The sequence below is a fragment of the Mandrillus leucophaeus genome, unplaced genomic scaffold, assembly GCF_000951045.1.
Source record: "Mandrillus leucophaeus isolate KB7577 unplaced genomic scaffold, Mleu.le_1.0 Scaffold175, whole genome shotgun sequence".
Lineage (NCBI taxonomy): Eukaryota > Metazoa > Chordata > Mammalia > Primates > Cercopithecidae > Mandrillus > Mandrillus leucophaeus.
The window spans coordinates 2331143-2358387 of record NW_012101754.1 but is presented as its reverse complement, the minus strand read 5'-3'; positions in this window follow the sequence as shown (position 1 = coordinate 2358387).

The following is a 27245-nucleotide window of genomic DNA, read 5'->3' as shown; positions in this document are numbered from 1 at the left end:
GTTGGTCCTTGTACAAAGCTGATACAGAATTGAAAGTAGGGGCATGGAAATCAAGAGATGACTAGTTCCTAACCAGATAATAAAGTCCTTGCCAAATTTTCCTCCAACTGAAAACGGAAACTTTTCTTTTTCACATTGTTTGTGAGCTGACATCATCTCCTAGACCATTTCCACTCTCCTTAGTGGTGCCTTCTCGAATTTGCTTTGTATAGTATTAATGAAGCATCAACAGCAGCATATGAAAAGTGAATAAGTATTTTTGATTATTTGTATCTAAAGCCCAGGCCTCCAGTTTCCTCTGAGTAATGGAAAATGTGAAAATGGATTATGAATTGAGCATGAAATGTTCAGAGCATTTTGGCTTTTAAAAATGAAAGTACAAAAATCACTATGCTTTGCTGGAGCTCCCAAGACGTAATTGCGTAAAGGGAAGGATCCTTCCTGCCAGCCCTTGTCTTTGCCACTGGTAAAAGGAAAGGCTGTCAAAGCCCTTCTCTCTGCTGCCTTTGACATATTTCTAGTATGTCTATTATGAGCCAATGTTCAGTGCCCGGTGGAGCTCAGATTCAGGAAGGAAGAGCCCGAGAAGACAAATCATACCCAACTCTTACGCTATCAGATCTGATCCTTGATCTGAAGCAACCATAATAAACGTATTGAGACATTTTGTACAGGGATAATTGTTTTCATTGTAAATCGGTATTCATTTACAGATTATTAGATACTGTAAAACTTTTATTTATGTGTGGATGATTATGCATTCTTGACACGTAAGACATCAAATCAGCTGGCTCCCTTCCCTTTCCCAAGCAACCAAGACAACAAAAAAACAGTGAGTTCCTGAGTTCCAGTCACTCCCATCTGGTTTTCTGATGTTAAGATAGGATCATTCTGTTCACAATGCTAATAAAGTAAAAAAAAAAAAAAAAAAAGTGTCATAGTCTTAGTTTCCAAAGTACATCCTTAGACTTTTGACTACTATTGTTCCCACTCTGCTCCCAAAATGGGGATAACATTTTAAAAGACTGGAAGCCCTTTGAAGAATGTTATTCAGACTGTCAGGCATTCGATTATAGAGCACCTCTACATTATTTTCTACACTAGACAAATGAAATAAAGATTTAGGCAATAATTCAAAGAATGTAATCAATGTTAGTCATCAATAGAGGTCATTCAAGACAGTATAATTTTAGTCTTTGGTAGTGAACGCTTTCAGCCTGGATTTTCTAGATAAACAACTCTGTATTTCTCTTTGTCAGTGTGAACGAAGCTTTAGGGGGAATAGGGAGAACTTCACCTTCTTTCAAATTAGGCCTACCTGCCATTCACCTTGTCACTCTTAATAGCATATTATACCCATGCCAAACTAATGGATTGTAATGCAATGTTGTTATGAATTTTTTTATGAGTAGTGAAACTAGGTTCTCCCCACATCTGACATCTTGGTTCGTTTAATCAACATCACCTCAATCCCTGCTGAATTTTAACTGGCCGAAGAAGGTCATCAACAGCACAGCCATAGTTTAAAGCAATTCTTATCCTAATACAACTTCCCCCAAATGGAAATGTGGCAAGCTACGATGACAGAAGTCCTGGCTAAGTCAAGAGGGAAGTCAAGAGGGAGAAAAAGATGCAGAGGAAATCCATAGCACTCTGTGAGGGAATTCGACCATCCTATGGTTGTCTAGAAAACACTGTAGGAAAGCGCATCTAATATATGGAGGAAGATCCTGACTGTCTGTGATTCTGTAAGGCTGTGTTAAAAAAAAAAAAAAAAAAAAAGACTTCCCAGTGAACAACTAAAGATAAACCTAAACTATTTTCAGTATTAAAAAAATCCGGTTGTCACATTGGTCTTTTGATCACTTCTACAGAAATGACAATCACTACCAAGAAGGTGACTGGATGTCCCGGCTGCCACAGAAAGGGCTGGCCTGTGCCTGCCATCCTGAATCAACGACAGTGTCACCTTCCACTCTCAGAAATATTCCAGCTTGGACAACCAATTGTAGAGTCACCGTGATTTTTAGTTTATTACTATTTAGAGGGAAATAACAATGACATAATAAATACATGTATAACCTTAAAGAAAACTTTCCTTCTACTTCCTTCATTCTAGTATTCCTCAGTCTTGGTAAGAGTAGCCAGCAAGTGTACTGTCATCAGCAACGTTCAACTTGACCCTTCTACTCCAGCTAAAAGAGAGTTTCTCTCTCTCTCTCTTCCTCTCTCTCTCTCTCTCTATCTATCTATCTATCTATCTCCTCTATCTCTATCTCTCTCTCCACATATACCACAATTTATTTCTGGTGCTGCCTTTACATATTTGCCCAAACCATCCCCCAAACTAGAATCGGCTCTTGCTTGCCAGCGTACTTTATCCAATACCAAGACCAAGACTCACTTTCTCATTTTGTCTCATGGATCCGACTTCATTCCACCTCACTGGGCATAGATCCTAGAGATAAAAGTGTATTATTTAATGTATATTATATGTATTTGCTCAGGCATAACTATTAATATAAATGGGGTGGACTATAGATACAAAGTGACAAAATCTACTGTCCAAGCTTGGGTGCACTTGAGGAAACTCCAGCTGCTGACCAGGAGCTCCACTGCCTGCTGACTAGAGAAGCTTGGAGACCACCTCCACCTGGGGGACTCACAGTACCCCACGCTTCTGCTTAAAGGGCACTGTTCCAGATACTGTCCAGCTACAAAGAAAACTTGTTGGCCTCATTTTTCTCATTTGTTTTTAATTTCCTTTATTTTCTGTAAACTTTTGTAAACCTTCTGGAATCCTTCTGCCACTAGGTGCAAAACACATGAATATCAAGCACAGCTCTTGCCTACACAGATCATAACATTTCGGAGAATAGGGAAAATAAGAACCACATAGATGTAGTACCAAATATGATGTAGTAAGTACCATGAAATAGCTACAAAGTGTATTAAGGTTTTAAAAAAGAAAGAAATCACTTCCATTAAGGCAGGTATAAGACAAAGAACTAACAGTGGATAGAATTAAAATTATGTCGTCTTCAGGTTATATAATAAGGTTACATACATGGTAGAAATGTTGAGAGGGAGGGACAGGCAGTCCAGGTGGGAACAGCATAAATAAAGTTATGGGGGTTAGAAAATGGAGAGCACGATTGAAATAAAATAGTCATTCTAACTAGCAGAATGACTATTTAGGAATAAGACATGGCCTGTCTGAAAAGGGTAGATTTCTTATTTGTTCAATGTATCTGGGGAGATAGAGTTAAGAAAGAAAAATGTCTATATTCACAGCATGTGTGTGTATGTGAGTGTACCTATGATTTTATTGAAAAGGTACATGATTATTAAATACTCGTTTACAAAATGCACAGATTAAATAGCCTCCTACCACACACATTTATACAATGGCTGCTTTCTGCTCAGATAAAGAGAAAATCAGCCAGGAGCTCCAAAGAGACCTACTCTATCAAAGATTCAAATTCCACGTGTGAGAACCAGGAAATGAAAGAGTCTCAGATCCACACTCCTGTGAAATTTTATAAGTGCATGTTTGGCAGCTCTGATCTAAGGCTCATGCTGCCTGACTCAGATCAAGCTGCATTTGTGAATCCAGCGCTGGAGGGAAGGGGAGTTTGGGAGAAGCAATTACTGGGTTGCAGCTGAGACATCCTGCATTCAGTGACAGAGTCTCACTTTTCCCCACTGTAAGTCTCAGTCAGTTTGATTGATGCACAGAACTGTTCCTCTCCCTCCTCCCTGGGGAAGGAAGGCAAGATGAAGTGCAATATTGCAGTGATAAAAGTGGTTTTATACACATCATCTTAATTCTCAATGATGGGGAAAGAAGAAAAAGAACAGGAATTCTAAGTAGCAGAGAAAGGTTCAAGGTTAATTTGATTGGCAATATATGAAATGCCACTTACCTTAGGCCATTTCAAATTGCCCCTCCTTCTCTCCACAATGAATGAAATGATTCTTTCCAAAGACAGGGGGATCAACTGATAATGGCTGCTATTACATATTCATATACCACTTTGCATTCTGCAGCTTACTTGGCAGGAATTCTTACAAGTCTCTGTTCGGAGATGCCCTGTCAGGGAGGTGAGGCTGGAATTCAGTGAGCTCTCATAGGCACTTTTCAGTGGACAGAAGGACAGAGACAGGACAGTATGTAGGGGTTGCCTGGAAGAGACCACACCTGGGCTGCACAGGTGGTCTGTGCCTCCACTTTGCCTGCATTGCCCAGCCCACTCAGTCCATGCTTGGGGGCTCACTTTCCAGAGACAGGGTACTTTATTTGAGACCATGCTTTGTAACCGATAGTCTTAACAAGAAGTGTGTCTCCGTACTAGCACGAGGCTGAAAAAGAATTGTTTTGTGCTTTTAAAAAAAATGTGGTACCATCACAAAGAAGATGAGGAAAAGAATATTAAAATAATAATAATGTGGAATAATTATCTTTCTATGTTAAGGATGATTTCCTTATCCTAGAGAAAGTAAGGAGAGGTTTTTAAGGAATTTTTAAAAAGAAAAAGAGGAAAAATTATATTATGAGTTTTTAAGAGTTGAGTTTCTGAGTTGTGATGCAACTAACTCACACTTCTCGGAGCGTAATCCTAATGTGATAAGGGTAAAATCAATTTAACCAATACTCATTCGCTCACACACACAGGGAAAAAGCTGGCAAGTTTTATTCCCGTACAAGCCAGTGTAGGGCACAAAACAAAAGACACAGCCAGAGACAGGGTTCCTAAATACAGCTGGAGGGAAGTTGGAAAGAAAATATGGCCGAGTGCATGTTCATTGTACCTTGGAAAAAGAACATAAAGCCCAAGGAATCATTAGCTTTATGTTTTTAACTCACTCTCTGTCTCTCTGTCTCTCTCTCTCTCTCTCTCTCTCTCTGTCTCTCTCTCTCTCTCTCTCTCCACCCACCCCCCACCCCCGTCTCCCCAGTTATTTTGTGACATGGCCAATTGCTGAATTGCTATTCATTATTAACTCTCTTCCCTCAAGGTCAGTGATTGCCCTGAATGTGATGACAGTGCTCAAGGTAACGCACAATTCAGATAAACCTTGAAATGTTGACCCATCATAAGTTCAGTGTAATTAAAAGGTGTGCCTATACCCAAGCCAACTGTTTGAAACCTAATGTCTCTGCACTTACCCAGAATATCTGTCTGTGGATTTTCTTCATGGGTAATTTTTACAAAGCACTAAAAATCTGCATGAAATTAATGACCGCAAATTAGCTTGAGCAAATTGTTTAAATTAGTAACAGTTCTGATTTAAATTTAGGAAGAAAGGAGCTTTTTATTTATTTACAGCTGGAGAATACAGGGTAAATTCAAATAATTTAAGATCAAACTTCTGCCCTGTTCGTGGAGTCTGGGGTTTGACATGCAGCGGTGGGTTTTGAAGAATGGTTCCTTGGAGTTATTCTGACCACAGCTGTTTTCAGTGCAATTGAGTTTTATTACTAATGGGATTGGTGCTCCTCAACATACAACGTAGAGAGAGAGAAAGCATGATAGCGAGAGAGTGGAGGAGAGAGAGAGAAAGACATTTCCACTGAAACTACTCTAGAACAGTCTTACCACTCCCCTCTAAACATCACTCCAGGATGCCAGGATGCATGTTGGCAATTTATGTCTCACGGGGCACTCAAGTTCATCATTTCAGTGACAAGAAGCAAAATTCTTACTCTAAGAGAATACTTGATTCCTCCAAGTTTAGCAGGAAACCAAACTGAAATGGTTGAACTTGAACAAGGAAACATACTTAAGAACCAGGAATATGTCTGGATAAACTAAATTCATTTCAATAAACACCTGTCTCGGGGTTTATTCTTTAACATAATCAGAGTATCTAAAATACCTCTGTCACCCTGAATGGTAAAACCAAAAGTAAATGACAAAATAGATCTACGTTATGAAAGAAAAGCTTGCCCAAAAATGTGGAACCAACCTAAATGTCCATCGACTCATGAGTGTATGAAGAAAATGTGGCATATATACAGCACGGAAGACTACTCAGCCTTTAAAAGGAATGAAATCATGTCTTTTGCAGCAACTCGACGGAGCTGGAGGCCATTATTCTAAGTGAAGTAACACAGGAATGGAAAAGCTATGAGTATGCAGAGACAAACAGAGTGATATCATGCACTTTAGAGACTCAGAAAGGAGAGGGTGGGAAGAGAGCTAAGGATAAAAACTACACATTAGGTACAATGTACACGACTCAGGTGATGAGTTCACCAAAATCTCACATTTCACCATTATATAATTCATCCATATAACAAAAAAAAACACATGGACCCCAAAAGCTATTGAAATAAAACAACAAAAAGAAAAAAAGAAAAGCTTGTCCAGGTGATGACTAAGATGGTCTGCTGCTTTTTCCGTCAGAGCTTGGAGACAGTGAAGGAAGCAGAGTAACATTGATCAAATCATTCCATAATCTCCAGTGCATGAGCTCAGTTCCAACAATATTGTGACCTTCCGGGCTATTCCCCAAACTTTAAAATACTGCTACTCATCTACAAAATCGAGATTCTAATACATACCTTCCAGGATTCTTGTGAGGATTAAACGAACATGAAGCTTAGCACCGGGGCTGGCAGGCGGGAAACGCACAAAGGATGAATGTTATTACTGTCACATCTGTAATTTTTTACTCTTTAGTACTTAGCGATAAATTGATTGTATTGGTAAACATGTGTATTTGGCCACAATCCTTTTCTTCCATGCATCCAAAGAATACAAAAATTGATTATTTGGCAAAAAGTAAATAAAGTTTTTATTTATTTATTTATTTTGAGATGGAATATCGCTCTGTCGCCCAGGCTGGAGTGCAGTGGCGCAATCTTCACCCACTGCAACCTCCGCCTCCTGGGTTCAAGCGATTTTCCTGCCTCAGCCTCCTGAGTAACTGGGATTATAAGCACCAACCAACATGCCCAGCTAATTTTTGTATTTTTAGTGGAGACAGGGTTTCTCCATGTTGGCCAGGCTGGTCTCAAACTCCTGACCTATGGTGATCCACCCACCTCAGACTCCCAAAGAGCTGGGATTAGAGGTGTGAGCCACCACACCCGGCCCAAATAAACCTTTTAATTCAATGACTCTAAATAAGATCTCTCTCAAAGAATACGTGTTGAATGCCTCCTACAATCCAGGCACTGTGCTAGGCTGGAAGATTAAAATCCCAGGTGATTCGGCCAGGCGCGGTGGCTCACGCCTGTAATCCCAGGACTTTGGGAGGCTGAGGCAGGTGGATCACCTGAGGTCAGGAGTTCGAGACCACCCTGGCCAACATGACGAAACCCTGTCTCTACTAAAAATATAAAAATTAGCCAGGCGTGTTGGTGCGTGCCTGTAATCCCAGCTACTTGGGAGGCTGAGGCAGGAGAATCGCTTATAGCCGGAAGGCGGAGGTTGCAATGAGCTGAGATTGTGCCATTGCATGCCAGCCTGGGTGAAAGAGCAAAACTCTGTCTCAAAAAAAAAAAAAAAATCCCAGGTCATCCAAGGCAGCATCAGTGGATGCAAGTTTATCTGTGGCAACAGAAGAACAAATCCTGAGTGATTCCACTTACGTGGGGGGGATCTGAAACAGTCAAACTCATAGAAACAGAAAGTAAAATGGCAATTGCCAGAAACTACAGGAAAGGGAAACAGAGAGTTACTGTTCCACAAGTGTAAAGTTCCAACAGTTATAAAGGTGAACACCTGCTGCTCAGCAAGTATAAGCTCTAGAGATCTACTTTGCAATATTGCACCTATGTGTCAAGCGGGTCCATCTCATGTTAAGTGTTCTTTTTCAGCATGATGAAATAAGGAAATGGTTCTTAAAGATGACCTGTGGCTAAGGATGTTCTGAGGCTGAAGAACAAGCAGCCTAGGCAGAGTCAACTCACCACTTCAGAGGCCTTGCCAGTCCAACTTCTAGAAAAGAAAAAGTAAATAAATGAAGCTTTCAATTTAGCAGCCTAAGAAGCTCTCTCTCAACGGGATACAGGTGTACTCCAAGTAAATGCAGGCCAAACAGGAATGTAAGGAGTCAGTCAGGGAGAACCTATCAGCAACTGAAAGTCAAGAAGATAAAATATAAATTCACGCAATGGAAAGGGAGCCTCAGGCAACACTAAGCCATTAGGACTGATGGTTATTCTATTGCCAAAGATCTCGAAAGATAAAAGCATGGTCTAGTCCTGGGTTTCCTCATAGAGACCCAGATCTACTCACTTTTTCCACCCATGCTGCTCCCACTGTCTTGCAAAGCACATTTGGCTCAAACATACACACATTTGCAAGCTTGCCAAGGCCTTTGAGTCCACGTGGATGTTCTAAATGATAGACCAGTGCCAGTACTAGCTTTAGCCAACACTTGAACCCTTTAGGAGAAGTAATGCATGACTATCTTACGTGGTCTTTCATACTGACAGTTTATTGTCTGCCCCTTTTTGACATCATTCTCTAAAACAGCCCAATTTAATTCACAATAAAAAGTTGCTATGTGCCATACCAGGTTCTCCTTATAATTATTCATAACATTTTAGGATAATTTTATGGCTTTTATGACTGCACTAGCCTTCTCAAACTCTCACTTTTACATTTTGAACATTGGCACAAATTTTAAATCTATTGAACCACCCATGGCTTCCCACAGCATTGCATTATAAGCATTTTACTTTTCCTCTCTGTCTTCTTTGTTTGAATTATCATTTGAGTACATAGTATACATTTTTAAATTTCATCCTTTATCTGCATTATTGCTAACTTTTCATTTAGATCCTGCTTTTGTAAGTACTCAAAAAAAAACCATAGTGCTATCACAGCAGGTGCTATTTATGAAATGTAAATGTTACCAACAATGCAAAAATGAAATTTAATTGTGAGTTATATGATTTTGTAAGTACCAGACCAAAAGCTAGGCACTTGACATGTATTATCTCATTTAATGTTTAGGAAAATCTTACCAGACTCCAGTGTCATCACACCCACTTTACAGAAGATAAACTGAGCTGGAAGACAGTAAGCAACCTGATAACAGCACATAGCGAAGAGGAGACAAAACCCAGAATCCATCTGTCTAGCTCCAAAACCTAGACTCTTAAGCATTGTACCATGTGCAGAAAATATTACGTGCTCTATTATGCTTGCGCTTTTGCTCAAAATACCTTTCAGTGTTGAAGTAGCCAAATAAAATCCACATACAATGGAATAAAGGCTTTGGCATTTTTAAGAACCTTTAAACTTTGATTTTTTTTCTTCTAATGTACCCCTTGCTATTACCTGGTTTATTCAGTCGCAGTTAGAATGCAATAAATGGAGTAACAACACAAACCATACTGAAATAGCACACGTAGCCTAGCAAAAAATCCATAGGAAGACAGAGCAACCTGAAAGCAAAGTCCGAAGGCCCTCCCCTTGTATGGCCCTGCCTGCCCAGCACTCTGGCTTCCCGGCAATCAGCCACACAGAACTTTGTGTTTCTGCCCACAGTGAAAATTTCCATGTCTAAAATGTTATTATGGGCTTCATAGAACAATCTGTGTAAGGTCATATTTGCATAAGTCAAGTGTTCCACAGTCTGTACAGCGTCTTTACCTAATGCAGGATTAAATCTCCGTGGTGGGCTCTAATTAACCCTCCAGATTGCCCTAAATGCCAGCCAGCATTCACTTAAAGAAGAGTGGCTGGAATATGGAAGCAGTAAGGCGGGGACCTGCAGTTGAGTTCTCCAGTACTCAAAGCCACCAAACCTCAGAAACCGAGGGAGAAAGATTCTTTTATTCACCCGTGTCCTTTTACGTAGTAAGTTAGCACAAGCAGGGAAAAAGTCAGTGGGTGTATTGGTGACCAATAAGGGGACTTCAAAGGACCATGCATGGAGATATCACCAGATTGTCATCAATGCAGATGCTCTTTAGCCCAAGGGCTTCCAAACTGGATTTCCAGAAGTCCTGATTTCCTGCCTCAAGACTGCTGTAGGAGTGAGAGGGAAAGACCCAGTCAGCATGGCCACAGGTCTTCAACCTTTCCTTCCACCAGTGTGGCTCCCTGTTTTTTCTGTCAGGCATGCTGGAATTTCACACCTGGTTTGTTTGGAAGGAGTATCTGATGCTAAAGAGGAAGTCAGAATGCCACTAATTCAGGACTTCTACCGCTTACTTATGTGAGGATGGTAAGAATGCCAAGCTATCTTGCCCAATGTATCTTGTCCAGTGAGTCAAGGCTGGAAAGTGGCAAGCCTAGACGGGAACCCAAGAATTTGAATTTTGGGTTCAGTGCCCAACCAGCACACCTGGAGCCTTTGTCCACCATTTCCTTTGCCTCTTTCTACTCCCGCTCTGGAAGTCTGTTGTTGTTTTTCTCCGATTAGGTAAATGCATAAGTGGGATAAGGTGCACAGGTGATTCTTCCATCAAATCTTTAAAAGCGGGCAGACCCAGGAACGCTGTAAGGCACATGGTCTTTGGAGTTGTATGACTGGTGTCATATAACTCCATACTTCCCAATGCTGTGGGAAGCCATGGGTGGTTCAATAGAATTAAAATTTGTGCCAATGATCAAAATGCAAAAGTGAGAGGTTGAGAAGGCTAGGTTGTATGGAGAAGGCAGAACTAGGAACTGTGTAACGCACATGGTCTTTGGAGCAGGGGTGCCTTTGATAAACTACCTCTGCTTCCAAATCCCATACAGATGAGGCCTGGGCATGTGCATGTGAATCTGTCTAGCCTAATTCCTTCAGCGATTGTATTGTATAGTGCACTAAGACTTGCCAAGCATATGTACATACTTTGTCTCAATGTAAAACTTAGACCCTCTGTAAAAGGCTGAGGAAACATCTATCCTACTGGGAACGCAGAATTTCATTGTTAGATAGGGCTTTACAGATCCCCCAGCCCAATTTGTAGATGAACTTGTAGTTGATCTACAAGTGAGAAAATTGACACCCAGAAGTGTTCAGTGATATCTTAAGGTCATTAATATCCAAGCCAAGACTGAAGACCAGATCTACTGATTCCTGCACCAGCTCCTGTCCCACTACCCAGCCCAGTTCTGTGCAGTTGTAATGGGTCTTGATATTCTTTCAGATGGTGGCCCCACTCAGAGCTGCACACATGACCTCACATATGAATACTTGGCAACTAAAAGCAAAGTTATTTTGGTTAGTTGCTTATTTCCAAGTATCTCTAAGGACATTTGCTATACTTTCTCATGCATCCGCCTGCTTTCCTTCATGGTACTTACCACAATTTCATGTTATTTACTTTTCTTAAATGCATTTATTTATATAATGCATTTACTTATTTGTTCGTTTAGTTCCCTTCTCCATGAAAATATAAACTCCATGAGGGCAGTGGCTAGTTTTCTGTCTTGTCTAACACTGCTGTTTCCAGACCCTAACACATTGTCTAGAACATAAGCCAAAGTTGAATGAATGAGCAAGTGAGTAATTGAATGAATAATGAGTGAATCTCACTACCCTGAAAATACTTCTATGACTATACTTGTTACATAGTATTTAAACCCTGCGTTCACATTCTGTCTCCCTAAATAAACTCTGAGTTTCTTGAAACTATATGTTCTTTGTAGTGTTGGAAATACCTAGTTATGCCTTATTTATACAAAGAAGGAAATTAATAAATATTTGCCCAGTAAGTAAATTTACTTATTCATTCATTAACAAAATCCTGGACATATAATAGGCACTCAGAAATATGTACTTATTGATTAACTGATTGGTTTGTTGGTTGATTGATGAGTGCTTGATAAAGCGCCTCGAAAATCAAACATTTTCAGGGTAATATTCTTAGGGAACTATCAACCATCGCAAAAACCTAATTTTTTTTTTTTTTTTTTTTTTTTTTTTTTTTTTTTTGAGACGGAGTTTCGCTCGTTGCCCGGGCTGGAGTCCAAAAGCGCAATCTTGGCTTACCGCAACCTCCGCAACCTCCGTCTCCTGGGTTCAAGTGATTCTCCTGCCTCAGCCTCCCAAGGAGTGGGGATTACAGGCATGTGCCACCACGCCCGGCTAGTTTTGTGTTTTTAGTAGGGATGTGGTTTCTCCATGTTGGTCAGGCTGGTCTTGAACTCCAACCTCAGGTGATCCACCCACCTTGGCCTCCCAAAGTGCTGAGATTACAGGCATGAGCCAGCGCACCCAGCCACAACCTAATGTTTTTATAAGAATTTTTGAAATGTCTATCTGAGGACACAAAGAAGGGAACAAAAGATACCAGTGCCTACTTGAGGGCAGAAGGTGGGAGGAGGGTGAGAATTGAGAAACTACCTATCGTCTACTATACTGATTAACTGAGTGACAAAATCATCTGTACCCCAAACTCCAGCCACATGCAATTTACCCATGTAAAAAACCTGTACGTGTATCCCTTTAACCTACAATAAAAGTTGGAAAGAAAAAGGTTTATATCTATAAAAATATGATTCCTCTGAATTTTATTTTTTTAACCTCTTTTCTTCTCCACTAGTTAGATCAAAAATATAACTACTTTGTAGAATATGGTTTCACTTTTGTTCAGGACACTGTGCAAAGGGAAGCCATTTAGGAAGAGGTTAAGGCAGGTTTCCTCTCTACACGTCACTTCAAGTTCACTGATTCATAACTTCAAAAACCAAAAAGGGGCCAAAGTTCAGGGTAACTACTTACAACTATGAGCATCACAGCATGTAATAAAATAGTCACAGAGCTACTGTTTACTGGATTTGAGAAGGTCGTTCTGAGTATGGTTCAAGGCTAAAGGCCTAAGTGTATCATGGGCAATGCCTTGGATTTCTCTGTACCTTTTAAGAACATTTTTGCAAAGCAGGTGACAGCTGTGGAAAATAGAACACACACACACACACACACGCACACATCCATCTTTTCCACTAACATTTTGCCTTACTTTTAAAATTCTACAGGATCTATTCTACAAACTGGAAACATAACAGAGGCACTTTCTCAACAGATACTGAGAAATAAAAAAAGCAACAGGAGTTAGTCTTTGATCTCCCAGCCATATTACAGGTAGAATGAAAAGAACATGTTCTATTTGGGAACTGGTGTGTACGTGGAGATATACTTGCACATACACACAATCTGCTGTTAACCTTGTGCTCAGAGGAAAGAAGTCTATGTATAATTGAAATCTATCACTGATTTCAAACATTTCATTCAATTTAATCCTTTTACTCTCTTCCTTCACCATACTCCTTGCTAAAATGGTATTTAAGCTGTTTTCTGCATTTGCTCTGCCCTTCTATTGGTAAAGGAGTTAAGTCATGAGGTGGACACCATGGCATGAAATAACAAAGGTAAAATAAGGCCCGAATTATATCTAAACTGTTCCTCAAACCTGGAATTGCCAAAAGTTGTCCATATTGAGCATAGGTAACCTGCTGTACACACATGAAGTGTATGCTCCTACATGAAGTGTACAATATCCAGCAATTTGGAGATTCTGTATATTTGGGGTCCCAGCAGGAGCCTAGGCTGGTAGTCACAAATACGTAGGCATATCCAGTGAATTCACAGAGTGAGCCCGTCAGAAGCACATCTGGAAGAGGTGCGAAGGAACTGCCTCTTATAGACCCCACCAAAAGAAAAAGAATACAGGCAGAATGAGCATGAGCTGGGAGGAAAGCCTCGGTGTCTCAACATCGGAAGGTTCTGAGCACAAAGGGTTCCATTATTCGGCTTTGTCTCCCAATTTAGCCCACAGTAAACACCTGACTAAGGCCTGTAGAAAGAGAGGGAGAGTATGTGTGAGGGAGAGGGGAGGGGAACCAGAAAAGCTGTTTCACTAAAAACACACAGTTTAGGGTAATACCCCTTTTCCCCCGTCAATATTAAATAATAATAATAAAGATGGGGGAAGAGGGAGACAGAGGAAAGGGAGCAGTCCCTCCCTCTGCTCCACAATAAAACGTCATGCACATCCCATCGCCCTGGGCTCCAGTGCGTCACATGCTACCAGAGATGGGAGCGATCTGCAAACACAGCCAAACCCAGAGACTGCCTTGTTAAAGCTGGGGGATTGTGTTCACATCTGGCAGTGACAAGCACACGTCTAAGCACACCTGGGGAATTTCTAAGTATTTAAAGTTCTCTGTGAGCATCATGGGACAGGTGAAACTTGGATTGCTCCTGTTAAAGTGCCCCATTCGTGTACCCACAATCCAAGGAGGACTGAGGAATCTTGAGAGATTATATACATGCCTTTATAATACATACACATTTTAAGTGACCATCAAATACTTGTGAATTGGGATTTACAACCCACACGATCAAGTTCAGATTGCATTTTAACATTTATTAGTTGTCTACTTACATATAGCACACTGTGCTAAGTACTGTATGGGATGATAAAGATGTTTTAAACATAGTTCTTTTATACACCAAACATGATATATCACTGAATATGTATTTGCATACATTCATATATAACAACTCCTCCCCAGCTTCAACTGAGATCACATGAATTAGATTTCTGGCAACTCTAGACATTCAAGTCATTGCTATCAACCATGTAAATCAGTTAAAAAGGCCTGAAAGCTGCAAAGAAAATTGTCGTCAAGAAGTTAATGCACTTTGCTCTGAAGAAAAACAAATAGAGTCACCCTTGAGCCAGAGGCCGTGAGCTTAGTATGATGTACAAATTTCAGGTTACTGACTTGAAGTTTAGTTACCTGTATTCTTCTGGTAACCAACAGCATAAGAAGTGACAACTGACAGCAAAGGACAAGATGAAAGAAACAAAACACTACAGCAATCCTGTGTCCTTGATTGAGGTGAATGGGCTGAGACACCTCCATGACCCCAAGGGCGCACAAACATTCAAACATGTCAGTTTAATGTCTGATGTCCAGTTAATGTCTGAGTCATCAAAAGGAGGTAAGCTATGTTCTGTCTCTTACAGTAGCCAAGAGACATGTAGGTACAACACATTTAAGATTCCCATAATATTTTTTAATATGGCCAATTAACCATTTGAAGGCTAAAACACTGGAATATTCCTCACAGAACTATAGTTTGGAAACCTAGAATATCCAGCCAGAGTTCAACAGCAAGTTAGAGATAAAACCAAAACAGAGCTCAGCATGGTGGCATGTGCCTGTAATTCCAGCTACTCAGGAGGCTGAGGTGGGAGGATTGCTTGAGCCCAGGAGGTAGAGGCTAGCCTGGGCAATGTGGTGACACCCCATCTTAATAAAAATATTTTTTTAAAAACATGACACTTCAGGTTCTGATACCTGCCTGTAATATGAAAAGGAATGAGAGTTTGAGAACGCGATGGAACTTAAACAATATTTTCATCTCCAGCCTCACATTTTGCAGGTAAACTCATTGAGATCTAGAGAGATAAGTGACTTGCTCAAGGTCACAATTCAATGATGAGTAGAATTGTTATAAGAATACAAGTTTCTGACCAGCACTCCTCAAAACCATCAAGGTAATCAAGGACAAGGAAAGTCTAAGAAGCCGTCAGATATTGCAGAAGGCTAAGGAGTCATGATAACTAAATGTAAGTGGTTTCTGGATGGGGTCCAGGAATGGAGAAAGGACATTTGGGAGAAACTGATGGAATCAGAATATAGTATTGAGCTTCATTAGGAATAATGTACCTATACTTGTTTCTTACTTGTGGCAAATGTATCGTGGTGATAAACGATGCTTACAATGGGGGACATTGGATGAAAGATGTAAGGGAATTCTCCGTACCATTGTTACGACTTTTCTGTATGTCCAAAGCTATTTTAAAATAAAAACTTTATTTAAAACAAAAAGTTCTACTTCTAAATTTCAAAAAAATAAATACCATTTTCAAGAATTCTTTCCATCAAAGCATGTTGTCTCTCTTCTAAGTCAGTTGAATGGGACTTCCATTCCCCAAACTAAAAACTGTCATTCAATCTCTGTTCATAATAGCCACGCTATTAATATTTGAGTAGCTCCTCCTCGTGCCTGCCTTCATCAAGTAAAAGTAAATAAATTAGTCAGATTAACCCTCAATAAGCAAATGTACAGCTTTCAATACCTGCAGCAGATATTTTAAGCAATGGTTGCCACATGTTTCCATTTGAGAGATACAACGAAGGGAAAGTATATCCTACCCTTAGAGGGTGGGAACAAGAGTATCAAAGGGAAATGGAGACAAACTTGTGCACATCTACTTTTTCAACTTTTCAAATGTGTATTAAGAACCTACTATGTGTCCGAACTCTGCCCTCAGTTCAAGTATGCTAAATTCTTAAATGCAAATGGTTCAGACTCTCAAAAGGGTGACCTCGAGTCTTCTAACAGTGCCCGTGAAATTTAATAATTGGGAGGCTAACACCAAATCTCATTTATTGCTGCTTTAAATGAAATAGACCACAGTTAATAAAAAGCCCGCAAATTAAAGCAACCCAGCAGTCTTAACTAGCAATTAAAACGACTCCTTTTTTTTTCAATAAAAGGTGAAACCATATGCTAGAGCAGATTTTTTTCACGTACGAGATAAATGAGCAGTTCGGCTCAGCGGGGAATAATTCCAGTTCATATTGAAGGATCAGTTTCAGTATCAAAATTTCATTCTCTCAATGTCAGGATCCTTGATACCAATTACCTGAAAACACTTGGACTCAAGAGCCACCCCTGTGAAAACACAAGCACAAGGTACATGTCCTCCTCATCCCTCCCCACACATCCCAATAGAGAGGTGGGAACTGAGATTCCAGTATTGTCAAGGTTGTATTCAAAGCTTAAATTCCAACAAAACCTAACTGAGTCTCACCCTTCTCACCAGGATTGGTGGGAGTATCCAACCCTATAACAAACGTATGCAGGGACCAGGAAGCCAGCTGGAGAGAAATGTGCATGGCCTCATCTGATCCATATCGGTGTCATAAGAACACGTTGGAAGAAATAAGATTGGTCCTGGGAAGTGCCACTCATCTTTTAGGAGGGAAAAGGATAGAAGCTCATGAAGCTGGACATAATGTACACATGATATTAACCCGATAGCATTCAATACCTTGCAAGCTCAGCTCTTTGGAACCCTTCTTCCTAAGCTCTTTGACTTCCCTCAACGTCTTCACCTGAGTAGGTGGAAAAGGGAGTGGGTGGAGATACTGGTAGTGGCATACCTGATTGGAAGACAAAAAATCATTACTGATATCAGAAGACAGAAAAACAATGTAGAAAGAAAGACAAATCTACTAGGTAGGTAGGTAGGTACGAAGGAAGGAAGGAAGGTATGTAGGTAGGTAGGTAGGTAGGTAGGTAGGTAGGTAGGTAGGTAGATGGATGGATTGACTGACTGATATGATTTGGATCTGCGTCCCCACCCAAATCTCATGTCGAATTGTAAGCCCCAGTGTTGGAGGTGGGGCCTGGTGGGAGGTGATTGAATCATGGGGGTGGATTTCCCCTGAGTGCTGTTCTTGTGACAGTGAGTTGTCATGAGATCTAGCTGTTGAAAAGTGTGTAGAATCTCCCTGCCCCACTTCCTCCTGCCCCTGCCATTAAGAACTGCCTGCTTCCCCTTTCCCTGCCACCATGAGTGTAAGTTTCCTGAGGCCTCCCAAGAAGCAGACACTGCCATGCTTCCTGCACAGCCTGTAGAACCACGAGCCAATTAAACTTCTTTTCCTTATAAATTACCCAATCTCAGGTATCTTCTTAGCAGTGTGAGAATGGATAGATAGATGATAGATAGAGACATAGATAGATAGATAGATAGATAGATAGATAGATAGATAGATAATAGATAGATAGATAGATTATAGATAGATTTATGTACTATATTTATATCGATGCAGCAATAGGTATGGGATGGGCAGATGGATGGACCAGTGAATGATCAGAAGGAAAAAAAGTAGCAAAGACACACTTTGTAGATAACTACTTTGCTCTGGTCACTGAAGTTTGAGCTTCCTAGGCATTATCTCATGTAATCCATCTGTGATGGGCATGTCTATTTCGCCAATTTTATAAATAAATGGTTGACATATTATCAGAGTTAGAGTTAAAACCCTTGGGTTTTTCCACTACCCTACACTGCTTCTCACTTAAGGTCACAGTAAAAATCTGCAGACACTGCATTTTAGAATGCAAGCCATATGGACCGTCAGTGTGTAATTATAAACTATGCCCTCAAATCTACTCAGTCTTTTAACACATGCATCCTACTGAACTCCAGGATAAAAAGGCAAGGGAGAGCAAGCGATGCCTCTCCAACCCTTCTCCACTCAATGGTGAGCAGGCAAGAAGCACATTTAGATTCAATATTGTCTCTCGCCACCTCTATTCATCACATCCCCCATAGTTCCCACATTCCCCTCTCCCAGCCAGTTTTTTACTCCAGTGATTCTCCCACTTTAATGAACATATAAATTGCCTAGGATTTTGTTAAAAGCAGATTCTGACTCAGAAGTGATGGAATCTGAGAGATTCAGCAGTTCTAACAAGCTCCCAGGTGATGTCAATGATGCTGGTCCCAGGACCACACTCTAGGTAACTAACGTCTATTCTAGACACCATTGTTGGAGAAAAGCAAATCTTGTTAGACATAAAAACATAGTATCGTTCTCTGGACACTAAGAACACTTAGTGCACAGTCTAAGAAGAAATATGATCTGGATATGGGAGATTTGCACTACATATATATGTGAATAAAGAGCATCTGTAAGTCGTAGAACAACCCTCCGACACCCCACCACAATTCCTTTCTGAATTACCTAGATACAGTTTTATGCTAGTAAAAGCAAGGCCAGCACAGTAAAGAATAGATGCCATCCTGATGCTGTTTAAATATATATTTACTTCTTATTCATGATCTTTCACCCATTTAATTTTCTCTGAGAGATTATTCAGGTCACTTTTTAAATGAGTTTCAATGTTTCTAGGGCTGCAGCTCATTATAAAAATGTTCACAGCAGATAGAATCTTGCTTCAGTGCCGCACTATTTTAGGGCTGGCAGACATAGAAATCGGTATGCAGATATTGTACCATAAACATTAATTTAGTATTATGTGGAAGGCTGATTGATTAATAAATACATAAGCCAGGAAGCCTAATTTAACTCTTAATTTTTTTTTTATTTCACAGAGGGAAAAATTAATCTGAAAGTGTTGATTGATTGAGAGTTTTAGTACGGTCTAGACAGCAATGGGAAATGACTATGAACCTGGGACTTTGCAAACTGCATCATTTGCAAAATAAACCTGATCAACCAGTTTCATCCCACAGTGATTGATGGTCAGAAAGGAAAGGCTGTAGAGATCATGGAGGAGAAGAATATATAATCATCTGAGGAAGCAGTGCACCCTGCAGAGTGGTTAAAGAAGAGAGAATGAGTAAGTATTTTTAGCTCAGAGATGGACACAAGTGAAAAAAAAAATGCACTTGAAATTTTAAAAATTAATGTTTATTAGAGCACTCCAGTAAACAAACAAATTTGAATTAGCACATTGCCTCCTAAGAAGGTGCAGAATATAAATATATCTTAGCTTTTGTAGTCCCACCGCAAAGATCGTGGGATGTGAAGAACCAGCTTATACTCTTGCTATGATTGAAAGGTCACATTTAGAACCAAATGTTCTGTATCCAGATTTGAATAGTGTTGAATGTTTTTCTAAAAGCAAAGGACACATACTCATTGTTCTCTCTTTGAAGAGTAGCAATTAAGTTGAGCAGGGCAATTACTTATAAATTAGACCTGTTTTTTCTGTCCAGCTCATATTTACACAATGAGCATTAAGGTCAAGTTTCAAGACCTAATCCTCAGAAAACTGACATCAGAATCATCAATACTGTTAGTATTTAGTGTGTCCATGGAGGTAAAGTGTGGAAGGAAGGTAACACTGGAGGGCCTGCTATAATAAGAACTGTTAAATATTCCACCAGAGATTCTGACTAAAGGTTTGTTACTAACCCTTTGTTTTATTAATCCCATTTTATAGATGAAAAAAAAAAAAACTCAAGATTAAGAATGTTAGGAAGATTGGCCAGTGCTACAAAAACAACAGCTATTAAGTGGCGGCACCTCATTGATTTTGGACTGCAAAGCAGGATCTTTCTACAGAGTGCATGGGAATGACCTGCAGAGTTTGTTAAAACAGATTGCTGAGCCCTGCACTCCGAGTTTCATATCAGGTAGAATATTAGTTTCCTACTGCTGCTGCAACTAATTACCACAAAGTTAGTGGGTTAAAAACACATAAATGTGTTATCTCCCAGATCTGTAGGTCAGAAGTTCAGGTACAGCACAATTCAACTGGATGTTCTGCACAGAGTCTCACAAGGCAGAAATTAAGGTGTCAGCAGGTCTGGGTTACATATTTTTCTCTTTTTTTTTTTTTTTTTGAGACAGGGTCTCACTGTGTTGCCCCAGCTAAAGTGCAGTGGCACAATCACAGCTCACTGCAGCCTTAACCTCCCAGGCTCCAGCAATCCTCCCACTTCAGCCTCCCAAGTAGCTGAGACTACAGGTGCATGTCACCACATCCCACTAATTTTTGTATTTTTTTTTTTTTTGTAGAAGCAGAGTTTTGCTATGTTGCCCACGCTGGTCTTAAACTCCTGGATTCAATAATCCTCACACCTCAGTCTCCCAAAGTGCTGGGATTACAAGTTTGAACCACCATACCTGGCCTTGTGTTCTATTCTTTATTATTACTTTTTAATAGATACAGGATCTCACTCTGTTGCCCAGGCTGGAGTGCAGCAGCACAATCGTAGCTCACCTTAACCTTGAATTTCTGGGCATTAGCAATCCTCCCACCTCAGCCTCCCGAGTAGCTAGGACTACAGGTGCACATCACGAAGCCTGGCTAGTTTTTGTATTTTTTTTAGAGTGGGGTTTTGCATGTGCCCAGGCTGGTCTCAAACTCCTGGCTTCAAGCAATCCTCCCACCTCAGCCTCACAAAGTGCTGGGATTACAGGTGTGAGCCACCACATCTGGCAGGCCTGTGTTCCATTCTGAAGGTTGTGGGGGGGAACCTGCTTTCAAGGTCATTCAGGTCGCTGCCTGAATTCGATTCCTTGCAGTTATAGGACTGAGGTTCCTGTTCCTTGCTGGCTGCTGGTGAACGGCTGGAGGCTAGAGTCCGTCTCCATTCCTTCTCATGCTCTCCCTGTGGCCTACCCAGCAAGCACGGTTCCACTCACACTTTGAATTTTCTTGACACCTCTGCTGCACCTCTCTGACACCAGCCAGGGAAAGTTCTCTACTTTTAAGGATTTGCTGTGATTAGATTGGGCCCACTGAACAATCAGGAATAAACTTTCTACCTTAAAAGTTTAGAAACTTTAATTTTCTGCCAAGTTCCTGTTGCATGTAATACAGTTGCAGAATCCAGGGATTGGGGGATGGACATCTTTGAGGGACCATTCCACCTGCTATAGTGATCCCGGGCTGGGACCCGGAAATTTGCCTTTCTAAAAAGTTTTTGTTTTTTAATGTTAGAAACTTATCTGTGATGCTGATGTGATGCTGCTGATCCATCCTTTGAGGATGCCTACAGTAGCTGCTCCTACTTCAAGTGAGGTTCATGGCATCAACCTCACCCGGGAGCTTGTTAGAAATGCAGGACCTTGGGCCTCCTCCCAGACTTACTGGGGTAACAAGCTGCAGTTTAACAAGATCCCCAGGTAACTTGGTGCACATTAAAGTCTGAGAAATATTGCTCTATACAGTTAAAAACAGGGAAAAGTAATGGAGTCAATTATGTTTCATTTATTCTAAAAACCTTTTAGATAGACACAGCTCTTTTTTTGTTCAGTTATTGCCCTTTTGTGTTAGAGGGTGGAGGGAGGTATCTTACCTGTGAAGTTGCTAAAGAACTTCTGAACTATCTCTTCAGCGGGCTTTAATTGACCCACCCCCACACCGAATTTTAATACAAAAGGGAGCAGTCTCCCATGAACTCAGCTTTCAAAATGTTTGGCATCCTTGAACAATTGCAAGCTGGATGTTGTTATTCACCGGGCTTTCTTGACCAGGACATCCTGCCTTTGGTCACATCCTAGTTTGATAGGAATAGATTAAAACTGACTCTCAGATGGGTTCTGGAAGGAGCCACAGCCCTGGCCATCTTCCCTGAGCAGAAACAGAGTGAGTCCATCAGCGGCAAGATGCTCTGCCTTGACTTCACCACTAATCATATTTCCCCAGACCTGAGAAGAGACTCAGCAGAATCTAAGGGCCCCAGAGGATAATCAAATATCATTAACCCTTTTATTGGGGATGTTATTGGTTTTCTGTGAGTTACCATTAGAGGAAAGTGACTGCAGTTAGAAGATATTGAAGAAGACTGAAAACTGTGTATTTATCTTGTGACTAAACACACAGTAAATTTCTACCTTTGCCTCACAAGTTCCTAAATGGAATTACTGAAACGTAACCATTACATATACAAAGAAGAGTGGGCTATGTTTCAAGATGTAGTCATTAACTGTAAATTAACTATCTCAAATTCTCTCACTTGTATTAATTTAAACTGAGAGAAGAATAAAAAAATGAAAATGAAAAGAAGTTTGGAGTGATCATAAGAACATAATGAGTACAGTAAACTGCCATCAAGTAAATGCTATTGGGAAAATACAAACCCACAAACAAACCTCTCTCTCTCTCTCTCTCTGTCTCTCTCTGTCTCTCTCTCTCTCTCACACACACACACACACACACACACTCATATTCACTCTACTCTTTCTTTTGTAGTGTACAGAACTCCCTCCAGGTGATAAGGTCCATAGTGTCTGCTGAAACTAGCCGATAATTTCTGAAGAAGCACAAAGATTCATGTAAACCATCTTATTCCCAGCACATTCTTGCCATCCTTGCACTTGTTCCTTGATCAGACAAGGAGACAGTGAGACCATTTTCAATCCTTAATCTGATCCTATAAAACATTACTAAATATTCAATAATAAAAGTGTTGTGTCAGCAACCCAAAAATGTTTAATGAGGTACCTGAAAATACAGATAGATTATACCAGCAAAGTCAGTAAGACAACAGCCATTCAGGCAAGACATGGGACAAAAGCCAGAGGTAATAACTGCCCCCAAAAGTTAAAGGGAAAAGCACTTCCCTGATCAATGCCATTCTGCCACCTCCCTTTCTGGAAACTATTTACTTCAAGAAATATTTACAAAAAAAACAAAAAATCACCATTTCCTGAAATCTGAAGATTGTTTGTCCTCTAAAACCACCTAGCAAAGTAGCTTAGCTTTCCACTCGTCATTGACGCCCCAGTGTTCTTTTCCATCTGTGTGTACCTAGGGTGGAGAAATGGGAAAGATCCCAGATCGAAGGTGGGATCTCTCTGGGGTCACTGGGGGAATGCAAGATGACCTTTCACTAAATCTATGACCCGTTGGAAAGTAGACAGGGGTGGCATGGAGATAATAAACCTAAAATCATTTTTCCCTGTAACTGGGCTCTGGGCAATATTTGAATTTCTTTTGATAACAATTAGACTGTGGTGTAGCTCTTCTTTAGAGCCTAGGAAATATTATTGGCGTTCGTTTTGGATATTACTATTCAAAATGCTGCTACTGATTAGTAAGTCTCTTCGAGGTTATAAAAGTCAAAGAAAATGCTGGAAAATGATCCCAGAATGAAGGAGAACATAAAGACATGAAGACAACTGAAAGCAAGATATAATTTGGAATTGGATTGTTTTTTTCTCTAGCAGGTATTATTGGGCCAACAGGAGAGTTTGAGTAGGACCTGAATATTAGATGTTAGTAATGCATCAGTGTTAATTTCTTGACTTTGATGGTTGTATTTGGAAATGATGGGCATTAAATGATTCAGAAAGAAGAAAGAGGAGGAGGAGGGAAAGGAGGAAAGGAAGAAGAAACAGAAGAAGAGGTTCTTTTTACTGTCCTTGCAACTTTGCTGAGTTGGGGATTGTTTTAAAAATAAAATTATATAAAAGAAACTCAATAAAATAAATCATTCAAATCTTAATACTTCTTTGTGATTTCATGCACTCTCAAATCTGCAAAGTCTGCAACTACTCCATTAATGCAATGGCTTTCTGCATCAATGACTTATTGCTTCATGACAAGTCACCCCAAAACATGGTGGCTTAAAATAACAATGATCTCTTTAGCTCAGAATTCTATGGGTCAGAAACATTGAATGGGATCAGCTATGCAATTCTTCTGGTAGGCTGGGCTGGGCTTACTCATGCGTTTGCAGTGAGTTGCCAGTCCCATGGGGAGCCCCTGCTTCTGGGGATTGTCTGGCTGTCAGCTGAGACCACAAAGGCAACTAGGCTGTGTATTTGTTGTCATCTACTCAGCCAGGCTGAGTGTGTTCCCCTGGCTGCTCAAGGTTCTAAAAGCACTTAGATAGTAAACCCAATGTACATCTTCGACATTTTCAAGTCTCCACTCGCCTCACAGATGCTGCTGTCCCATTGGCAAAGCAAGCCACACAGACAAGCGTAGGGTCCATGTAGGAAGGCCCCATCAAACTGCACCAATATTGGGTGTCATTACAGCAATCAAGCCACCACACTCCCATATCTCCATATCTAACTCTGCTTTCTCATCCTACTTAAACTGCCTGTTAGACATCTCTTCAAGTTGTCCTCCCTGAATTTCAAATTTTACTTCTATGAAATTCATCATATCCGAGATGGCCAAATAGGAACAGCTCCAGTCTACATCTCCCAGCACGAGTGACACATAAGATAGGTGGTTTCTGCATTTCCAACTGAGGTACTGGGTTCATCTCACTGAGGCTTGTCAGACAGTGGGTGCAGCCCACTGAGCATGAGCTGAAGCAGGGTGAGGAATCGCCTTACCTGGGAAGGGCAAGGGGTTGGGGAATTCCCTTTCCTAGCCAAGGAAAGCTGTGACAGAGGGCACCTGGAAAATTGGGTCACTCCCACCCTAATACTGTGCTTTTCCAACAGTCTTAGCAAATGACACACCAGGAGATTATATCCTCTGCCTGGCTCAGAGGGTCCCATGCCCATGGAGCCTCCCTCATTGCTAGCACAGCAGTCTAAGATCGAACTGCAAGGCAACAGCGAGACTCGGGGAGGGGCACCCGCCATTGCTGAGGCTTGGGTTGGTAAGCAAAGCAACCAGGAAGCTTGAACTGGGTGGAGCCCACCGCAGCTCAAGGAGGCCTGCCTGCCTCTGTAGACTCCACCTTTGGGGGCAGGGCATAGCTGAACAAAAGGCAGCAGAAACTTCTGCAGACTTAAACTTCCCTGTCTGACAACTTTGAAGAGAGTAGTGGTTCTCCCAGTTTGCAATTTGAGATATGAGAATGGACAGACTACCTCCTCAAGTGGGTCCCTGACCCCCGAGGAGTCTAACTGGGAGGCTCCTCCCAGTAGGGGCCAACTGACACCTCATAGGACTGGATGCCCCTCTGAGACAAAGTTTCCAGAGGAACAATCAGACAGCAACATTTGCCCTTCTGCAATATTTGCTGTTCTGCAGCCTCCACTGGTAATACCCAGGCAAACAGGGTCTGGAGCGAACCTCTAGCAAACTCCAACAGACCTGCAGCCGAGGGTCCTGACTGTTAGAAGGAAAACTAACAAACAGAAAGGACATCCACACTAAAACCCCATCTGTATGTCACCATCACCAAAACCAAAGGTAGATAAAACCACAAAGATAGGGAGAAACAAGAGCAGAAAAACTGAAAATTCTAAAAATCAGAGCACCTCTTCTCCTCCAAAGGAATGCAGCTCCTCATCAGCAACAGAACAAAGCTGGATGAAGAATGACTTTGACAAGGTGAGCGAAGAAGGTTTCAGATGATCAGTAATAATAAACTTCTCCGAGCTAAAGAAGGATGTTCGAACCCATCGCAAAGAAGCTAAAAACCTTGAAAAAGATTAGCCGAATGGCTAACTAGAATAAACAGTGTAGAAAAGACCTTAAATGACCTGATGGAGCTGAAAACCATGGCACAAGAACTACATGACGCATACACAAGCTTCAGTAGCAGATTCGATCAACCGGAAGAAAGGGTATCAGTGATTGAAGATCAAATGAATGCAATGAAGTGAGAAGAGAAATTTAGAGATAAAAGACTAAAAAGAAAGGAACAAAGCCTCCAAGAAATATGGGACTATGTGAAAAAACCAAATCTACATCTCATTGGTGTACCTGAAAGTGATGGGGAGAATAGAACCAAGTTGGAAAGCACTCTTCAGGTATTATCCAGGAGAATTTCCCCAACCTAGCAAGGCAGGCCAACATTCAAATTCTGGAAATACAGAGAACACCACAAAGATACTCCTCGAGAAGAGCAACTGCAAGACACATAATTCCCAGATTCACCAAAGTTAAAATGAAAGAAAAAATGTTAAGGGTAGCCAGAGAGAAAGGTCGGGTTACCCACAAAGGGAAGCCCATCAGACTAACAGCGGATCTCTCAGCAGAAACTCTACAGGGCAGAAGAGAGTGGGGACCAAAACTCAACATTCTTAAAGAAAAGAATTTTCAACCCAGAATTTCATATCCAGCCAAACTAAGCTTCATAAGTGAAGGAGAAATAAAATCCTTTACAGACAATCAAATGCTGAGAGATTTTTGTCACCACCAGAAGGAAGCACTAAACATGGAAATTATCAGCCACTGCAAAAATATGCCGAATTGTAAAGACCGTCAATGCTAGGAAGAAACTGCATCAACTAATGAGCAAAACAACCAGCTAACATCATAATGACATGATCAAATTCACACATAACAATATTAACTTTAAATGTAAATGGGCTAAATACTCCAATTAAAAGACACAGACTGGCAAATTGGATAAAGAGTCAAGACCCATCAGTGTGCTGTATTCAGGAGACCCGTCTCATGTGCAGAGACACACATAGGCTCAAAATAAAGGGATGGAGGAAGATCTACCGAGCAAATGGAAAACAAAAAAAGCAGGGGTTGCAATCCTAGTCTCTGATAAAACAGAGTTTAAACAAAGAACAGAAGAGACAAAGAAGGCCATTACATAATGGTAAAGGGATCAATTCAACAAGAAGAGCTAACTATCCTAAATATATATGCACCCAATACAGGAGTACCCAGATTCATAAAGCAGATCCTTAGAGACCTAAAAAGAGACTTAGATTCCCAAACAATAATAATGGGAGACTTTAACACACCACTGTCAACATTAGACAGATCAACGAGACAGAAAGTTAACAAGGATATCCGGGAATTGAACTCAACTCTGCACCAAGCAGACCTAATAGACATCTACAGAA